Consider the following 9,084-nt stretch of genomic DNA (forward strand, 5'->3'; position numbering starts at 1 on the left):
TGCATTAAAAAATAAATATTTTACTGGTATATTAATAAAAAGATTTCTGCCTGATGTTTTAGAAATTACTGGCTACTGGAAACATACTTAATTTACTAGGATTTCTTTGCAATCATTATGCCTACTCAGGAGTTTTTGCAAGGTGAGCAAAACTCACTTACAAGTGGTTTTTTGATGTGATGAAATTTTTATGAATGCTAGACTCAACAATTAATGAGGTTAAAATAATATTGTATTTTGGCAATAAACATTTATTTATTTATATTTTGCTTGTTTCTTTTCATATTTGGGAGCCCGTGATTTTACATTCTGGCCTCAAACATTTTTGTAGATCTCTGAAGAACTTACAGGACACAGGCCCTGGACCTAGAGTGCCTGATGGAGAAGATGGTCTCATAGGATCACAGACTCTGCACATTTGTAACTTATCAGGAGTGGGTCTAGGTGCTGTCTGAAAGAGGCAAAGGACATTTTAGGAGATTGTCTTTTAGCTCTGGCCTCCACTCCATTCAGCCCTGATTCTCCTTTTAATGTCTCATCCCCCCTACCCGCCCCATCTTCTTTTGGTTTTCACTCTCTGCACTCATTGAAACCTGTCAGTTGCATCACCTGCCCTCAAGGCCACAATTCCTGGCTAATTGGGCACAATGATCTGCATTATTTTTTTTTAACTTTTTTTTTTTAATTTATTTTTGAGACAGGGAGAGACAGAGCATGAACAGGGGAGGGTCAGAGAGAGGGAGACACAGAATCTGAAACAGGCTCCAGGCTCTGAGCTGTCAGCACAGAGCCCGACGCAGGGCTCGAACTCACGGACCGCGAGATCATGACCTGAGCCGAAGTCGGCCGCTTAACCAACTGAGCCACCCAGGTGCCCCAATGATCTGCATTATTAAATAGTTGCAGTGTTGGGCTAAGTCATTCATTTTTGTACTCCTTCACAAAGGAGGGTTAGCAAATGTGAGTTGAAGGTAAGAAATGGTGGATGGGTTCTTTGCAGTAACTAGAAGGCATCTTCCCTTCCCAGGTAACGTGGCTAGTTACAAGGCCTTCTGGTGAAGGTGCTCCTGTATGGAACTTCCTTCAGTGTCTCTCCTCCAGTCTTGTCCCTATTCAGAGAGTGGACAATGGAATGAGGGGGAGAGGAATGAAGATCACACAACTGAGATCTGATTATACAACTGCCTTTTCAGTCTTGCCACTCAGATTATGCTTTGAGGATAAGTAGCATCTGTATCACCTGGGAGCTTGTTTGAAATACAGAACCCCAGGCTCCACCACAGGCCTGCTGAGTCAGAAGCTGCATTTGAACAGTCTCTAGGTAAGTTTGTGTGAACATTAAGGTTTGAGAAGCCCTGTACCAGACATCATCACCTGGATGTCCCTTAAGTACTCAGTGTCCACTAGTATGAATCGAACCCGCTCATCTGCCCCCACAACTTGTCTTGTTCCTGACGTTTCTTTCTTTATCTGGCTTTATGGGGTATCTTAAATATAATTTCATCATAGGACTTGTGTATTGTGTATTATGTTTTATTTTTACTGCATTCTCCCTGTTATATTATAAGCTTCTTGAAGACAGGTATTAAGTCTATTCAGTTTCTATCACCAGCAACTTTCAGTGAGACTGAAGCAAGCATTGACTTCTCTATACCTCAGTTTCCTCATCTGTAAAGTGCAGGGTCTTCATCTCAAAGAGTCCTTCCAACCCTAACATTCTGTGATTCCATGATGTGCCTAAAAGAATCAGAAGCGCGAGGTTGAAGCGCCTTGAAAGTCACCTAACTCAACAACTTCCTTTCCCTATCTTGCCCCATGATACTCTTGCTAAAGGTAAACCCCTCAGCCACATCTGCCTCAAGTGATGGTCCAGCTTAAGCATAGCCATCTCTAGTAACAGAGAATTTAAGACCTCCGCATCAGTATATTCTATTTTCAGAAGACTCTACATTTTTAGAAACGTATTCTTATATTTTTGACACTTCATAGTTAAACTAAAAGAGAATGGATATTGGGATAAGATAGAACTGGTCTCCAGTTCCATGAGAGCCACTAACTAACCGTGTAAGTTGGACAGACTCTAAGATGACTTTGTGACCTCTGCCTTCTGGTGTTCATGTCCCTGTGTAATTCTCTTCCCTTGAGTATAGGTGAGTCCTGTGACTTAGTTCTAGCCAATAGAATACAATAGAATTACACTATGTGGCAAAGGTGATGTCACTCCCACAATTATATAAGATTCCATGTCCCTAACAGACTGTCTTGCTATCTCCAATGCTGGCTTTGAAGAAGCAAGCTGTCATTAATTTTATAGCCACAAGGAAACAAATTCTGCCATCAGCCTGAGGGAAATTGGAAGGGGAAACTTCTCCAGTCGAGCCTCTAGATGATAACCCACCTCTGACTGACACCTTGATTTCAGCTTTGCAGTGGACCCAGTAGGCCTTTCTTGGCCTCTTGACTCTCAGAAGCTGTGCAATAATAAATATGTGTTGCTTTAAGCTGTTATTCATATTTCAAGAAGTGTAGAAGGGAGGGAGGTATCATGGCAGTAGTAGGGAAGTAGGGGTGGATCAATTATGTGACTTTGGGTGCAAGTGATAGAAGGTTCAACTACTGACAGTGGATTGAATAATAAAGATGTTTAATATCCCATATAAGCAGTGAAACTAGACAGAAACCAGTCTTTAGTCTTGCTTAAGAAAGTAGTTCAGTGATGTCATCAAGGATTTATGCCGTCTCCATCTTCTGTCTCTGTCATCTTCAGTGTGTGTCTTTGTCTCTCAGTTGCTTCCTCATGGTTGCAAGATGGCTGCAGTAGTTCCAGGCATCACCAAGCCCAGCGATGGAAAAGACACCTTATTTTTTCCTTCTCATGCATCTTTGTTTTTAAGATCCCACCCTCCCTCTTCCCTTCCTTCATATCTCATTGGCCGAAACTGTATTACATGCCACCCCTAAAATAACCAATGGGAAAGAGAAGAGACCATCATGTTGTGATTGGTTAATGAAAATTCTCTGGGGTAGAGGAGAACCAGGTCTCCTCTGAAGTACAAGTCTCCCTAATCCTTGAATCAACTCAGGGTTCTGTTAGCAGGGGAAATAGGGTATGAGATGGCAACTGATGACATCTGCGATAGGGTGGGTGATGCCTTTGGGTACTGAGGCCTAGCTCTGTTTCAAATCCAAGTCTGAAAGTGGCTACCGTTTCTTGGATGTAGACTGACCCTTTACAAATTCTCAAGCACTTTAATGGGTAGCTGTGGGTTTTATTGGTTGAAAGTTATTCTGGACATACTAGATTTCATCAGACCTAAGAAACCACACAGTATAAGAATCACCATTATTTTATGAACTTCTAAGATTAAAAAAGTGGTTTGAAACTCTGACATAATGTCCTAGAAGTAGTTGTATGTGGCCCTTGCATCTGTAACACTAGCCCTTTGCTACTCTGAAATTTCTTTTGTCTCTTCCAAGGGATTCTGCTGTTACTACTGCTTTCAGTTGCATTGTTGGTGTGGGGCAAATATAACTGCTTCATTTCTCGTGGATTTCTTCTTTTTTTAGGTCTTGAAAGCAGTTGGTTGTTGCTTTGGGAGAAAGTATGGAATTGCAGTTGTTCCTATAACAACAAATATTTGCTTCACAAATGTCAATTTACACCCCACTCCTCTGTTTCTTTATGCACACACAATAGCTCATTATTTGAATGCCAAAATGTAGGATAATCTTTTGAGAGACTTTTAAATGGCATTGAACCTCAACACCCGTCCTTGCAACCACATATTGAACTCAGCTGAAATTCAGATGACAATATAAACAGCTGTGACCAAGTTTGCCATGCAGAGGCAATGACAACTATACCATGATTGCCTTGATTCTGAGGCACATTTTGATTTGAAAGATGTTAAAACGTGGGAGGAAAAAGGCATGTCTTAGAATGGATGAAATATGGTACATCTAAATAGTGCAATAGTCTTTGGCTTAATCAAAACTATTGATGGCTTCATGTTCCTCATTAACGTCCAAGAGAGTGCAGGCTCTGCAATATACTAAAAATGCAGGGAAAAGCTGGTCAGTCGTGGCTTGAATGGTTCTAATTACATGGGAGAGATGTGGAGCAAGGCTCTTTGCTGAGCTGGCTGTTCAACATGAGTGGTCACCACCGGTGCTTATGATTTTCTCATTGCTAATTGGACAAATGCTTGTGTCGTCTGTCACTTCCTGAATCTGTTTTCTGCTTCACTGCACTCTTCACTAAGGCAATAAGATACTGCTAGAAATGAAGAGGAGTATGTGTGCACGGACACACACACACACACACACACACACAAGAGTGACAGAGACAGACGAGAGAGGCAGAGAAAGAGACAGAGAGAGGAGCTTGCCAGTCTTGAGTTTAGTGAAGAAAATCACTCGCTGTAAAAGGTTGGTTCCTGAAATGCTGAGATCCAGTCAGCCATGTGAAATCAGAGAGAAACCACAGCCCTTAGTGGGACTCTGTGGATGGGGCTTCTGGGCATAGTCTCCCTCAAGGGCCCTCAAGATGAGTGTGGGCTCCTGCTGTGCCTGCATCTGAACGCTGCAAATCCTGGAAAACAAAGCCAGGTTCAAGACCAGACTGCCCTGCGTGCAGATACAGGTTTCCAGAGGAAAAACAAAGAAAGAAGAAAAAAAAGTGTGAGAACCATCTTATCTGATGTCAAACAAGTGAACAGCACTTTCTTTTTTGATGGTTTGCTGCAGAAAAGAACACTTTTTTGGCAAAACTCCACTCTGCCTTGAAGTTGGCTATTCTTCAGAATCCTGGTCCCTGGCCCACCCACCCTGCATGACTATTTGCTGCATTGCACGAACTATACTAAAATGGCAGCATGTGCTTGTCAGATGCAGGAAGGGAGGACTGGAGTCACAAACATCTCTCTGATCCCCATGGTCCCCTTTTGTCCCCAGCACAGGCAAGTTGAGGCTGAGGCAGTTGGTGATGTGATTTTAGTAAACCCCATCTTTCTTCATGCTTCTCCTAGCCCTGAAATCATTGCTTATTCTTCTAACGTTTGTGCTTTTAAAATTTTACCTCCTGTCTTGGTAGAGTGGAGGAAAAGAAAACTTCTTTCTTTTTTGTGAATAGTGTGTGGTATTAGACCACCACACATTAGTGAGAGGTTCGAATCTGATAGAATGAGGTTCAAAACCTGGCTCCTTCACATACTGATGTATTACCCAGGGTGAGATTGTTAACCTCTATAAATCCAGGCCTGCTTATCTGAAAAATGAAGGTCATAATGCGAAACACCTCCCTGATTGTTTGAGGATGAAATGAGATCCCTCATGCACAGTCATGGCTGCCTGGCACCTGCTAAGTGTCCGAGAAATGGTAGCCAACACTGCTATGTTCTGTTTATGCATTTTGAGGGGGTTTAAGTTCATTATTAGCCTTTACCAATTCCATTACTGTCAACCCCTATGTTCCCAAAGGGAGGATCTGGCCCCTGACCTTGTTTGGTTCTCACAACACTCTTTCCACGGGCGATTGATTGCACCTCCCTCCATTTTGTGTCTTCTAGTTCTGTGTTTCTCCTGTTGGTCAGCCTCTCTTCCCAGCCCCAGATGTCCCCAGTCTCTGGCTGGCAAGACCCAGCTTGCAACTAATACTGAAACTGAACTCAGTGTCTTCTCCCCAAATGTGCTTTTCCTCTGAGGTTTCTCTCTCACACTGGCTCCCAGGCGCCCCACACAGAACTGCAGCTCATCCCAGCCCCACTTTCTCTCTGACTCTTCACTTCCAGGGATTCACCAACACTTCTCTGCCCCCTATGCTCCGTCCCCTCATTCCTGTCCCAGTGCCCGTGGACTTCTGTAGTTTTACTGTAATAAGCATTCCTAACAGGCCTTGTTTCCATTTTCTCCATCTACCAATCCATCCTTCCCTCTGTTGCTCTTATCTATTTACATTCCTCTTTAAAAACCTTTTGTGGTTCCATGTCATCCTCAGTGTAAAATCCAAACTCCTTAACAGGGCCTGCAAAACCCTTCCTGATTTGATCCACCCCTCTTGTTCCTACAAAGGGACTTTTCCCTTTGTTTTCAAATTCCTCACACTCCAGCCATATGGGAATGCTTGGAACACTCTTCCTTTTTTTTTTTTTTTTAAGTTTATTTATTTATTTTGAGAGAGAGACAGAGACTGTGTATGCATGCTTGCCTGAGAGCGGGGGAGAGCCAGAAGGAGAGAGAATCTTAAGCAGGCTCCATCCAAGCCCAGCACAGAGCCCGACATGGGGCTCGACCCCATGAACCCTGAGATCATGACCTGAGCTGAAACTAAGAATCGGACACTTAGACTCAGCCACCCAGGCACCCCTTGAATACTTTTTCTGATCAATGGGAATCTCCTGAACTTTGCATAAATTCTTCCCTCAGTCTGGAATGCAATCTTCCTAATTTTTTCTTTGGGTTATTAATTTCATTGGGTGATTCATTTCAGCTCAGTTGACTCCCATAAAGCCCATCCTGACTGTACTCTCAAATATGGGTTAGGTTCCCTTCCATTGCACTTCATTCCTTATGCATTCCTTAATCATAACTCTTACCACACTCCTTAAATGAAGGGAATTTATTTTTAAGCTCTGTATCCACCATACTTAGCATTAAGCCTAGCACATGATAGAAATACAGTATGTTTTCTGAAAGAATGAATAGAAGAAGGAAGGAAGGAATAGATCATTTTGATGGTAATAAATCTAGAAAGTACATGGTCCTCTGAGACTCGATGCAACATCTCAGTACTTGCCACAGCAGACTTTATATTGGGATATAAATTGCCTGTGTTCCCTCTCAGTTGTCTGCACATGAACAGAACCCCACTGTGCTCTCCAGAATCAAATACCATTACCTTCTAGGGCCAGGTTCCGGGCGTGGGAGGAATGAATCAGCCGGCTTGAAAGTTCTGTCCTTCTGACAATGGAGGTCACATAAAGAGTTTAAGTCCACCTTCTCAGCCACTTGACCTAGGAGTACTGAAGACTCTGAGAGAATAAATGCCAAGATGCATCAGTACATCAGTCCTGATTCCGGCCTTTCTCATTGGATACTGTTCAGTTTTTATTTTCAAGCGGCCTTCTAATGGTTAATAACCTCTCTTCCGTCTCACTTTCTATCATTATTTCCTGTTTCTCTGTAACAAAAGAGAGATTTTGACAACACATGAATATATCTGTAGATCTGGGGTGCTCTTTCAAAGCTTGTGGGTTTTTATGTTTTTCATCAGATTGTCGAGACTTCTGAATCTCTAATTTACCCTGAATGTATGCCTGTTCTGAGAGGCTCTGATCAACTTAATTTTCAAAGCGTTTGTCTTCCACACACGGAAGGGGTTTGAACAGTTCCTTTACTGGTCTGTGCACTTTTGGTACTTTTGTCCCTTATTTCTGGGAATAGTGGACTAAAGGACTAGGGAGCCGGCAAAGTTGGAATTTATTAGGAGGACTTGCCCCTCTCTAGATCATTAACAACTTCTATGAAAAAGAAGTCATTAAACGAAAAACTTCCTGTTTTTTTTTGTTGTTGTTCAGCCATTATAGATCAAAAGCTGATTTCAGATGAGGGCTAATGCCTTTTATTTCTATATAAAGGATCTTTGAAGTGCCAAGAAGGCCATGCCCATTCCTCAAGTGGGTAAACTTGACAAGGGAGGTTACTAGATTGATCCAAGGTCATACAGCAAGTTAAGTGTCAGAGTCTGGGAAGAATAAACACCCAGGCCCTGACATGCTGTCACTGCAAAATTTTGCCAAGTGTACCCTAATGGTCTGATATTTTATAGTTTAGGTGACAAACTTCCTTTATCAGTCACTGTCTTCCTTTGTGACTAGACAGTTTTTTTTTTTTTTTTTTTCCCATAAGCCCAGGAGATTTGGCCTCCTTTAAAGCTGACCTCAGGATCCTTTAATTCACAAGCTTGTCATCCTCAGGTACTCAAGACACAATGAATGGGACACACAGTTCCTAGGAGGCTTGCAGACATCTTTTCCCAGGTGACACCAGCCTGCGGACGAATCAGAAATGATGTCCTGGACTGATGCCCTGAGAATCCCAGCATCCTCCCTGCTGTGTAGTTCTTGGCTGCACGTTTAAAAGACAATCCCAGAACGTAGGCCCCAACCTCAGAGATTTGTATTTAATTGGTTTGGGATGAGGCTCAGGCATGGTTATTTAAAAAAGAAATCTCTTTGAATGATTTTAATGTATGACCAGGGTTAAGAACCAATATTCTTGTCTACCTTGCTGATTTGGTGCAGAATCACTTCATCCTTAAAAGCAGGCTTTGTAGAGCCATGGCCAAACAGGTCAGAACTTCACTCTATTTTTAATTTAAGCCACATTTACTGTACTCTGCAGATGCTGAAGAAAGCTGGCTTATCCTAGCGAGTCACAGGCTAATGATATAACTTCTCTGTAAGGCGGCCCAGACAAATGAAGCAAACTCAATCTCTCATCTTCTAAAGCAGCTGGATGGGTAGAGCGTGAATGGAACAGGCTGGCATGCCTTTGGAGTGAGGAAAATTGTGTCTCTTGAACCTGTCAGAAGTTCTTGAAATAAAGCAGTGGATAAAAGGGACCAGTGGCTATAATTTATTTAGTTTTTTTTTTTTTTTCAGAAGCCTTTGATAAGTTCTTCATAAGAAGAACTTACAGCTTGTTCTGGTAACTGGGGAGCTTGTAACTGGGGAGGAAACTGGAAAACTGCCAGGGACTGAGGACTGATCAGGAGATGAGACAGCCCAAATTAGGAACAAATGGCCGTTTTTCAGTGTAGCCAACTTTGGCAGGAACCTGCATGGTGATCTGATCAACAAACCTTGTGAGTTTTACGGTTCTTTTTTGTTTTCATTACCCAATTTCATAGAACCCTTTGAGAAACAAGGCTCCTTAAGCAAGTGGGGTTAATAAACCAGCTTTCTGCCCTCCTTCTTGTCCATGATGGCTTGTCCAAAACAGAGCAGCAAGGTTGGGTGGCTATTTGCCTGGCTTTAACCTCAGTTCTTGGTTTATATTATGAAAATATAAGATCTTCTAAAATGT

General features: G+C 42.4%; 1 long non-coding RNA gene across 1 annotated transcript; it reads right to left on the reverse strand.

The window, feature by feature from the left end:
* Window positions 1-830: 830 nt before the first annotated feature.
* LOC115523887 lies at window positions 831-8,009 on the reverse strand. The gene is made up of 3 exons (XR_003971874.1): window positions 7,937-8,009; window positions 6,896-7,177; window positions 831-4,591 (listed from the first exon to the last, which is right to left on the reverse strand). It is a non-coding gene; the product is annotated as an uncharacterized LOC115523887 (long non-coding RNA).
* Between the last annotated feature and the right edge of the window lie 1,075 nt (window positions 8,010-9,084).

This window comes from Lynx canadensis, chromosome C2 (assembly GCF_007474595.2).
Source record: "Lynx canadensis isolate LIC74 chromosome C2, mLynCan4.pri.v2, whole genome shotgun sequence".
Classification (NCBI taxonomy): Eukaryota; Metazoa; Chordata; class Mammalia; order Carnivora; family Felidae; genus Lynx; species Lynx canadensis.